General features: G+C 45.5%; 1 protein-coding gene across 1 annotated transcript in view; it reads right to left on the bottom strand.

Annotated features, from left to right (window-relative positions):
* SHH (sonic hedgehog) overlaps positions 1 to 11,685 on the bottom strand; it is a 41,314-nt gene that overhangs the window by 19,828 nt on the left and 9,801 nt on the right. The gene's annotated exons all lie outside the window — the stretch shown is intronic.

Below are 11,685 nucleotides of genomic sequence, written 5' to 3' on the forward strand. Positions count from 1 at the left end.
GGGAAAGAGAGCAAGAGGGAAGCAATGTTCTTGTCCTTCTTCCTGCAGATGCCGAAGATGTGGAGGGAAAGAATCAAAGAGGAGGCTGAAGGTGAACTTCTTCGAAATACTTATGAAACTAAAGCAGTTGGATGATTTTTTTTCTGGCAGGAATAGTGTCCTGTTTTTCACCCAGTTCTGGTTCAGAGATCAACACATCTAACCTATGGAAGATTTTTTTTAAAAAAATATCTACATTTTGAGCCTCAGCAGAGCTCAGCATTTCCTTCGTGCCCATCCCTATCTCCTGCACCAAAAGAATCAATGATTTTTGCTGCGTTCCCCAACCCTGAAACATCCCTGGGAGATATTAGGCCAGAGCACGCAACCATCTCGCTCTGTACTGAGCTTTCCCTGCATTGCCCCTGAATGGTTACACCCCATTTCTAAGCCCTTTTTCTATTGATTTTCATGGTAAACCCACATAATTTGCCTGATACGTATTTTTAGTTTCCCCCACTGCTGATGAATTGTAACATCTTCTCTCTACGCTCTTTTTTTTTTTTTTTTAAACTTGGTAGTTGGGAGGAAAAAGATGACCTTGTAGAGGTGAAAATCCCTCTTTTGTTGTCCAGCCCGGTTGAACACAGGGATGAGTATGGCTTAGCTCCGCAGGAGCACTCCATGCTTGCTGCACAACTGGTAATAATTTTGCGATCAGCCTGTGATGTTCCAAAAAGTAGGAACAAACAAGTTAAATCACAAATCTAGTGCACTTCCTATCCTGCCTATTCCCAAAGAACAGCACGTCAGCAGTGCCAGAAGACACATGGATGATAAGTTACTAATAAATTCATTGTGTTGCTTATTTTTAATGGGCTAATAAAAACAATCCTCTTCTTTTAACAGTGCGCGACTTGCATGAAAAGAAACGGTAGAGTTTGGGGAAGTATTTTATACTCGAATTGTAGGAATGGTCATTGCAACAGTCATTAATTGCTAAAATTTAGCATTAATCAGGTACCGACTGCATTTATAGCAGATGAGAGAGCATCGTACCATGCACCACTCGTGCTCCGTGCTGGCGGCTGCTGAGCTGCACGGTTAACGGGGAATCACTAGAGGTCACTTTGATTCCACCTAAAGGAACAAATCCTAAAAGGTCTGGGGTTCTGTTACTGCTTTCTTCTTTTTTTTTCAGTGAGACATTTTTTTAAAAGCGAACTCCTTTTGCACATGTGTGTAGTGCTTGTTTATATAAGCTCCTTGGGCTGAATTTTATTCTGGTGCAAAGAGTGAATCTTTAAAGAAGTTTATAAAGCTGTGCCTATATTCATCAAGAGGCAATTTGGCCCTGAGTTTCTTTTTTAATATGAAGCAGCTTCCACTGGATTTGATATTCTTGATAACAGATGTCATTATTTAACTCTCAATAAATACTTCTGTCCTGTCAGGCTCCCTATAAATAGGAAAAGAATAGCTCCGATATATGAAACTGCAAGAAGATGTTCTAGTTTTGCTGCTTATTCTGTTATAGCCAAAGGTGAAATAATATTTAGGTGTGTTTGGTTTTGTTTCATTCTCAGCTTCGGTCAATAACTGAAGTGCAGACATTTCCTCGATGAGAGAAAAAAATCCTAAAACTGAACACCTCATGATCAGGCATAACATTTTCCTGCTGCAAAGAGCAACTCCAACAGGAGCCCAAACTCGACTTCTTTCACATTTGTAAATTTCCTTGGGAACCTATAGCATGAAATCTGACTTTTCTTTCATTTTGGACATCTGGGCTTACTTGGGCCCTACCCTGTCAGCTCCTCTTGTTGCGGGGTCACAAGCGCCTGAGCCCCAGGTGAGGAACCTGTGCCACAGCTCCCTCTGAAATGGCATCACTGCTGCCCACCCGCTCAGTCCCTGATGGGGCGGGGGCTACACAGAGACAACCCCCTGGCCCAGTGAGCGGCAGCATCCCGCTCATTGCTAAATGCGGTTGTTTTATTCCTGTTTTGGGAAAAACAAAGCCCCCTTGCACCTCCAGGAACTTACCCAGGGAGGTGGCAGTCCCTTGCTGGTGCTTAGGTCCTTCTTGCTGTGTTTACGTCAGCTTCTGCTGCAAACTGCTGCAGCATTAGCCAGGTCCCACCAGCAAGGTCCCACAAAGCTTCACCATTTCTTCTGCACCTGGTATTGTTCAAGACCTGCTGGAAGGCACCAGGAGACCTCATGAAACAGAACAGCCCCACGTGCTGGTGGGTACCAGCTGCATCCCTCCCATGGCAGCACCACCAGCTCAGTGCCAAGCGGCTCAGCACTGGCAAAAGCAAGACACAGGAGCTGATTTGAAATGAAAATGCTTCAGAAGGGCTTGTCCCATGTCGGTACAGAGGACGCTTGCCCTCATGCTTGGGAACCAAGCCTCCCCCAGAGGTGCAAAACAGCCCTGCATGTCACAGTGTTGGTTGCACGGACCGGGGCACTCGCTTTCCACGAACCATAGAATCACAGAATGGTTTAGGTTGGAAGGGACCTTGAAGATCGAGTTCCAACCCCTCTGCCATGGGCAGGGACACCTCCCACTAGACCAGCTTGCTCCAAGCCCCATCCAGCCTGGCCTTGAACACCTCCAGGGATGGTGTTGAGCCCTTTCGTATCCACACACCACAAAATAAATTCCCTGGTGTCTCCATGAGTAAGTTGGGGAGCAACGGGCAGGAAAGCTGTAGGCTGTTCTTGTTCTGTGTCTGATGTCCGGGACAGCTCTTGGCATCGGGGCTGAGTCACTGAGACCGAGCGCCAGTGCACAGACCCAGCTGTGTCATGCCCACACCCAGCCACTTGTGACTTCTTCTTCTGTCCTTTCCATGAGTTGCACAAAACCTGGACTTTGGGAGGATGGGAGGTTCCTGAGATCCCAAAAGTCCCAAGCAGTAAGTCAGTGTTGGGTGGGTGTCACGGCAAACCTTCACCAACACCTCCTCACCTTGGAGAGTGGATGGTCTTGGTCTCTTGCTTTCTCTCCTAGAAACATACCACTTCTTCCCTTTGACAGCACACAGGGTAAGGGAAATCCCTTTCCAGGGACAGTTCTCCATGCTCTCCATGGTGCTCCCTCAGCCCTCCACGGCTTTTTATCCCCACAGCACTGCGTGTCCCCCTCCAGAACACATGAAGCAATGCGATGAGCACCTCTCCCATGAGCATGTATCTATTCTCCCTTCCTTCCCTCAGGGGAAAATTGAGTGGGAATAGTTTTAATTAACTGCACTGTACGTGCATGGTGTTTATACCAACGCAGGCAAGGCTGAACAAGCGTGCCTCGCTCTTGGAAAGAGAGGTGCTGAGGTTTGTGGCCGCTCTGAAGTCCTGAGCTCATCCCACAGTGAAGGACCAGCCCCAGAGAAAGCTCTGGCTTTGGACTACACCAGGCTTACCCCAGCATGGACACAGAAGGGGGGGGTGAATACGTCAATGCCCGGAGCTCTGTCACTCTGCAGAGCTATGGAAAGTCTCTTTTCTCCCCACACCAGGGCCACTGGATGAGTCAAGGAGGCCCCAAATGTAACCTAGCACCCCATGGGGAGCCTCCGCAGTAAAAGGAGAGCTGAAGTTACATTTTGGGCAGGATTCAGCTCTTAGTTAGGACACCTACATTCAGAAACATAGTTGCAGGTGTATGTCTGAGCTCTTGGTGTCCCAACTCCTTCATTAGCCATGGAAATCTTGTCCACGCAGACCTCTCCAGACAGCCATCAGGTACCTGCTTCAGGGGGAACAAAACTGCCCTCTGGGCCCCACTGACTGCACCAAGATGCACAATCAGAAGCCAAAATCGTGTCTTAGCCTTGGGTTGGCTACTGCCTTGTGGGTCCTCCTTGTGACTTATGTGTGTCATGCAAAGTTTAATATTGTGTAAAAAGCCAGCTGTCCTCATTTCCAAAGATATTTAGAATGGACTTCAAAATTCTGTAAGGAACATGCTTATTTTATATATAAAGATGCCTAATACTGGCAATTGTGAGAGATTTAAAAATTCAATGCAATTTGTTAACCAATATATAAATACGAGGGCTTTCAAACAGGCTGCAATGTAAAGGTTCTGGATTGTCCTTGGGTTTTACCATGTACACACAGAGGAGATCCGTCAGAGTGACACACAGGCAGTAGATAATGTCTGAATCACTGTGTTTCTCATCATGTAGACCACACAGACCACAGAAAATTATCCTCAGAGGTGTTTTTCTGCACATCTCTGATGAAGGCAGAGAGACAACAAGCTACCTTCTCAAAATCAGAAGAAACCCCATCAAAGGGGTAAGGACCAAACCCGGTTCACTCAAAGCACAGCATCGTTCTGGCAACTCCGTACTGAGGGTTTTTTAATGCTTTGTCCTTCAGCTGCCATTCCTACGGCTATTTATAGTTTCACTTCATAACCAGTGGTTAATATTTTCAAAGTAGTCTAGCGTGTGGTCACCCTCACAGAAGATGCAGCTGATTCTCCTGCGCTGCCAAAAAAGTGTTGCCAATGATATTCAGGATCTTTCTGCGAGGGACAGTGGGGAGCTGTTGGCAGAGGGCAGGGAAGATGCCCTGCTGCCTTGAGAAGAAGGTCTGGCTGAGGCCACCATGCTCTGCAAGGCTGTGCGTGAGCTTGCAATGCTGTTGCCTTCTCCTGAAGATGCCTCATTTTGGGATTTCATAGACTTTCTTTTTTCCCACTGAATTCAGCCCTTCTTTTCAAAGTGCAGTTGCATGCTCCTAAATACACGAGTTAAACCTTATTGCACTCTAGATCAAAGACAAGTATTTCATGCCTTCTCCTGCACTGTTGTGTAGTGACAAAGTTCCTGGTGACTTAAGAAGGAGGGAGGCTGCGTCCTGGGAGACAAAATTTAATTGAGTGTAATACCACAGGGCACCTAAAGTAGGACAACACAGCCTGACCTCATTTTGCCCATACGTAACCCTACTGACATCAGTGGGAGCTGCACATATGCAGTCAGAAGATGACATTTGCCCACTCTTGGCTGCTCTTGGAAATTCCTGCTGGTGATAAATTCTATTATTTCATCATGCAATATGAAAGCGAGGGATGCACTGAGTAAAGCTGAGCAAACACAGCTCTCTGCCTGTTTGAAGTTGTGGAAAGACTCCTTTTGACGCTGGTGGTTGTTGGATTGAGCCCACAGTACACAGTGATTCATAATCATTTTTCCTCAATGAAAGCAACCAGGTTGGTTTGTTGTTATTTGTGGGATCACATGACTCATTATTTGCAAATATTTGAATGGCAGTTGGACTTTCTGATGCCTGTGAACCCCGTAGCTTCCACCAGCTTTAGCACAAAATGGTTATTCATACAAATGCTGTGCCAGAACAGACTTGTTTGATACTGTACATTTATTATGCTCCTGTTTCTACAAAAACTTTGCAGAGTAGAAAAGGCATCATTTGGCAAAGCCAACAAAGCTTACACCAAACCAGTGACTATTCCAAGACAATTGTTCATGAGCAATCCCAAGACTAATATTTATTTGCATTCATCACAGTCTAATAATTAAAAACAGTGCTTACTGCTGTAGAAAACACGATGGGACTGACTTGCAGAGAAGAGGTTAGCTGGGCGGGTAATGTCTCGGCTCTCTCTGCTCGGTGCGGGCAGCAGGAGCAGAAGCAGAGCTCAGCAGACCTCTGAACGTCCCAGATTTTGAACCTGGGATTTCTTAAAACTAATCGTGTTTTAACTCTTGGGTTTCTTTCCCCCTGGAAGAAATACAAAGAGAATATAAAGAGAGATTCTTGGTAGGTGAAACGTGATATTGCAATATTTGGGCAAAATGTTAGCTTATTTAACAATAATAGTTACCCAGAGGGGTGGCGGCTCTCCATCCTTGGAGACACACGGGACCTGACAGAAGATGAGTCCCAGCAGCATGCTCTAAGCTGGCTCTGTATGGACTAGAGTTGGACTCGGGACCACAAGAGACCCCTTCCAACCTGAACTGTTTACAAAAAACATATTTTAATGCTCCGAACTGGCCAAAGCCTGCACTATACCCTGCTGTAAAATAACCTTCCTCCACCCAGTGAAACCCTATAGCGCCTGTGTGTGATGATACCAAAAGGATGTTGCTGTAATTGCATACAGATTTATCATCCGTTCCCTTGCAGCGAATGCCATCAAAAGACTCGAGACTTGGAACGATACAGCATTCCCAAGTATATTTTTCCTGTGAGCACATCCCCTTCTTGTCAAGGAAGACATCACGGTGTCCCAGGGAGCTGGTCCAGACAAGCATTGCCCCAGCCATGGGGTGAGGAAGGGGTCCCCGTGCCAACCCCAGAGCCGAGCAAGCTGGGCAGAGCCACACAAAGCACACGGTGCTCCCCCAGCATCCCTGCTCCCCTGCCAGCGTCCGAGCCCTCCTGCCCTTGGGCGGCAGCCAGATGCGAGTTTGGTGGCCAAGGGACCCTCCGCGGTCACGCCACAGAGAGCATCCCTTGTCACCTCTCCTCCTCGGTAATATGAACGGACATTTGTTTACACCAAACTGAGCAAATTTAATATTTATTTCACATTTAGGTCACAGGACATCAAACCAAATATTTTTACCCCAAACAGATTTCCTGACCTTGTGGTTTCCCTCCTGATTTGCAGCAGGATTTGTCCGAAGAGCTGGCTTGCTCTCACTTAAAAATGGAAGGAAAAGAAGTTATACAGAGTCCTGCACTGGGCTTATGGTGACAGCACAACTCCCTGTGCACCCGGATCAGCTCTGGACGATGCTCTTGATTTTACTGGAACCAGGACAGGATTATTAAACTCATATTTCCTGGATTTGTTCTCTTCTTTTCAATCCTGAAAACCAAAATTATTTAAATACGTAAACCTAAACATCCCAAATGCAAAGTATTAAAAATGATATTTAGCAATCTCAGCATAAACAGTGCCTGGTGGGCCTCATCCTGCTCCCATCAAAAGCTGAGACAATCCCATCACTTGTAAAGATGCACTTTTTAAAGATGATTTTTCCCTTCCAGCTCGTGTAGGCCAAGGATTGCGTTAACGCCGCTCCACTGAAAGCTCTGAAGTGTTCTGTACATGGAAAAATGACCTTTTTTTTTTTTTTGGGGGTAAAGTTTGCACTACTTTTAAAGCAGAAACTGCTGAAGAGAGAATTTCAGAAGCTTAGGAAATCTAGTGGTCCCTTATGGCTTACAGTAATGAGTAAAATAAAATGCTCCTTCTGAGTTCCTTCCCCCTGTAATTGAAATAGATGTTGTACTGGAGCTGCAAATCTGCTGCCCAATTATCACCCAACTGGGCTGCTTTACATCGCCTGCTCAACCTCGGCATGATGCGAAATGCTCAGGGGGGTCAATGTAAACATATTTATAGCCCAGTAGGATATGCTGAGCTCTTAATATACGGATAATAATGTTATATATATACACGTACGTGTGCATATATATATGAAAAGAAATAGCTAAGCAAACTTGCATACAAGAGCACAAAGAGCAGTGGCACGGTATGGCTACCTGGCTGTGAAAGACCTGCTGTACTCCAGTGCTTGGCTTGGATATTAATTGCAGAGTGGACATGATCCTCGTTTCAGTGGGGTATCCAAGCTTCCCTTCGCTCGGGTTACTCGGTGTCTGAGCACCGGGACGCTGCATGAAAGACTTGGTCAGATAAACGTGAACCAGCCCCAGTCTCATTAGGGTCACTTCTCACGTTGGGTTGGATGGGGGAGGCTGGGGGCTGACCTTCAGGGCATCTCTGTCTCCCCACAAAACCCTGCCAAATGAGTTGGCTTTGCAGAGCCACACGGTATTTCGCAGGTAAATGCTAGACTCTCACTGTCTACGTGGCTCTAGGTGGGAGAAGAGGGAGGTTGCCACCATCCCACAAAGCGTCACGGGCAAAATTCCTGCCGTCTTTGAAGGGTCCCATGCCAAATCCCACAGGACCAAGTGCCGGGCTCCCCACAACCCATTTCAATGTCATTGGGGGAAAAACCACAGAGCTGAGAGTGTTAGAGACATGCCGCCACATAACAGCCATTTCGGAAAGTCTCTGTAATTTCTTTAATTATTCAGACAACAGAGCACAAGGATAATAGCTTCAAGTACATTCTTATACATTATTTTAACAGTAATAGATATGTATTTAGTCATAAACTATTCTGTAGCCACCACTATGTGTACATTTTATACAAACTATTGCCATACTCGGACCCTGAAAATGGACGGTGACATATCCTAGATGTTTTGCACAATGCTATGACAGTACATCCTTCATACGAGAGCTGTAGCTATAGGTTGGATTGGTCCATCTAACGAAGCACTTCTAATGCATACCACGGAGGGGTGATTGGGACGTGAGGCGCCGAAGGAAGAGATGTAATAAATATACGGTGAGAGGGAGGCATACAGTCACTTGAAATACGTGCGATGGAGAACACGGCACAGCATTTCTTTGCTTGGCAAAACAGGTTGATCACATCATATGGCAGCATCTTAGCTTCTCTCACACCACAAAGCTCTGAGCTCGTCTCAGCCTTTCGATGAAGATTAAACATGGCAATGTCTGATATGGTCCCTACCGGGGCATGTACCCTAACCTGACACAAGTGTGGGCTCTGGTCTAAGGATTTCTTTCATCTCAGTTACCATTTAGACCGAAGCCCCCAAGCCAATGGCTTAAGTTCTATCACTGACATCCCTAAACGCCTTCACCACCTGGCATCTGGAGAAGGTAGGCTCCCTCACGGTCATTTTTTGACCATAAAGGCTTTATAAAATGCCAGCTGCTGTTCAGAGACAAGGGTAAGAGAGCTCAGATATCCAGACACCGCCGTACAAAGGCCAAACTCTTACAGCAGAGACTCATTTGTTCCACGATCACATTTTTACATACCCCAAACCAGCTGCTGTTGCAGCCCCCGACGCGCCAGCAGACCCCAAAGACACAGAGGTGGCAGAGTCCGAGCCAGGGTGGGCAACAGGTCCCCAGCACCCACCAGGCGGTCCACAGTCCCCCATGATGCCCCACATCGTGTGGGCATTAGGGTGGCTTGGTTTCCATCCCGATGGTTCACATGGGCACTGCAGCACATCAGCGGTCACACCGAAGTCTCACCACAAACAAGCTTCAGAGCATGGAGGCAGCCCTGGACTAGAATCAGCCAGGAAGGAGAGACAACATCCATCTGTTAGGGCTTGACATGGGGTGCTCATGCCCAGGGCTTAGCCACCAGCTCCCGGCACCGTTCTGGAAGCTCCCAGGCTTTGAGAGTGGAAGCGCATGGTCTACACTCTCAGGAGGTGGCCCCAGGCAGGGACATCCCCGGAGGCCACCTGATGAGCTACCATCCATCCCAGCAGAGGACGTATCTCTGTATCTCTGGAGCAAAAGGTTGCCCGATGGATGAATGTCCTAGACTGGCGAGTAATGGAAACTGAAGAAAAGGTGAGAAGACATTCAAGGAAAGCTCCCTTCCGGTACGGTCCTGTCGCAGACGCGCACACACACGCACACACAATGTTTTGCAAAATTTTTAAAGGGATCCTGGAAACCCTCCGGGGAGGAGTGCGCGGTGCAGCAGAACCTCACTCATCGGCACCCGGCCAGGACAAGCCCCTCGGTGGGGCTCAGAGCTGGGACCGGGCAAGGGATGCAACCATTGGCCCCACCATTTATCTCCTAAAACACATCTCCGATATGTTCACCCATCCAGGATGGACTCTGGCGCATTACAGCTCAGTAACATCTCTCAGAATAAATTAACAAATTTGTATCCCTTTTTTTTTGTTGTTTTGCGCAGCGTGTTTTGTTCTTTTCTCTGTGGCCTCAAGCCCCGCACCTTTACTCAGGCAAGGTGGCCAGTGAAATCCACTGGTTGTCTCCTTCTTCCAGCATCAGCCACATGAATCCCAGCTAATTCACCAAAGTCAGTGATGCTCCCTCAAATTTCCATCTTCCGGGCACCCAGATTAAAGCTGATTAAAGTCCTGGTGCCGCTGCAAAGTGAAGGCAGCTGCCTGCCTTCGGATTAACTTGCTTCAAAGGGCAAACTTGATTTAACGCCCTCAGAAATGAATTTTAAGAGATGCCTGTGGCCTCTGGACCAGACCGGGAGGAGGACACGGAGCCAGGGCTGGAGCTGGAAGAGGAGAGCATCGCTTGAGTGCAGATGGGGAGTTGGGGCTCCGGTAAAGGAAACTGCGTCTCCCGTTTGCTCGTGCGAATAAGTGAGGTTCTACTGTTAGTACAAGAGATTCCAGGTTACGCACAGATGTGATGGATTCGTTTCCTTAATTAAAGTACCAAAATTAGAAGTTATAAGCAACACATCTAAACGAAAAAATGGGCACTCCTTTAGGCATCATGTTTCCTAAACCAATAAGCAAAAAGGAAAAAAAAAAATGGGATGCACCAGGAACTCTTAGTTATTATATACTAACCAGACTGTGCATGGCACATTTTATTTCTATAAAACTATTAAAACTATTACAAAATATTCAAAAATACATTTTAGTAAATTTACAGCAGTTATTTCTCAATTTATTAATGCAAAACATCCTTTTCTCCCCTCTGTACAAACTACCGTCTCCATCGTCACAGAATTGCCGCCATGTGCGCTTTTTAAAAAATATTATTTTCTAATAAATTTTTTTTGAAGTTAAAAATAACAAAGTTTCTTACGGTTTTTGCAAATAAAAAGTTTGTGTAACAGTCTTGACTTCCATGAACGTGGCCAAATGGTGTTTTTACAAAGCAAAACATGGAAAACAATACAGGAAATGACGTTACATTTGAAACTATTTAAATTAAAATAATATATTCTCATATTTTACACTATTTCAAAAAACGAAATGTGATTCAGTTAAGTATTGATCTCTCAAAAAAATCTAATTTACAATTCTGAGTATAAAAATATAATTTACGGACCCCCATGAAGTTTGTCTTTTTTTTGTGTGTTTGTTTGTTTGCTTGTTTTTTAGACTTGCTGAAATGAAGGAGCAATGTAATGGAGAGATGGGAAAGTACAGAATTTCGCTTTCTGAAAGTCAGGACACACGTGACATGTAGAAAAATAGACTCTGCGCAGTTTTGCTTGGCCTCACAAAATAATTTTTTCCCCTGTGAGTACAGTTCACATGATAATAAATTATCAAAGAAACTATTTAAGGCTCTTGAAGGTCCGGTTCATATCATTTAAAACATCTATTCAAAATACCAAAGAAATAAATATCCAGGAGAGGAGGAAAAAAAAAAACAACAAACAAAACAACAACAAAAAAGAACAAATAAAAATATATATATATTTATAAACTAAACAGAACAGAACTTCCTGGGGTCTTTGTTTCCCTTAAAGTCTACTTTGGACTGTCCTACTTAATTATTATTATTTTATTATTATTATTTTTAAGTCTTAATCCGTGCTCTCTTTTAAAAAATATGTAATTTTTTTTTCCTTTTTTTTTTCTTTTAGGTTTTTCTTTTTTTTTTCTCCTTTTTTTTTCTCCTTTCTCTCTCTCTCTCTCTCTCTCCCTCTCTCTGTGTCTCTGTCTCTCCCTCGGAGGCTGGCGGGTGGCCGAGACGGTGCGGGATGCTCTCAGCTGGATGGCACCACCATGCCCAGCGGGTGCAGAGAGTCACTATCCAGCACCCAGCTGCCGATGCGGCAGAGGAGGGGAGAG

Source organism: Charadrius vociferus, unplaced genomic scaffold (genome assembly GCF_000708025.1).
Source record: "Charadrius vociferus isolate BGI_N301 unplaced genomic scaffold, ASM70802v2 scaffold255, whole genome shotgun sequence".
Classification (NCBI taxonomy): Eukaryota; Metazoa; Chordata; class Aves; order Charadriiformes; family Charadriidae; genus Charadrius; species Charadrius vociferus.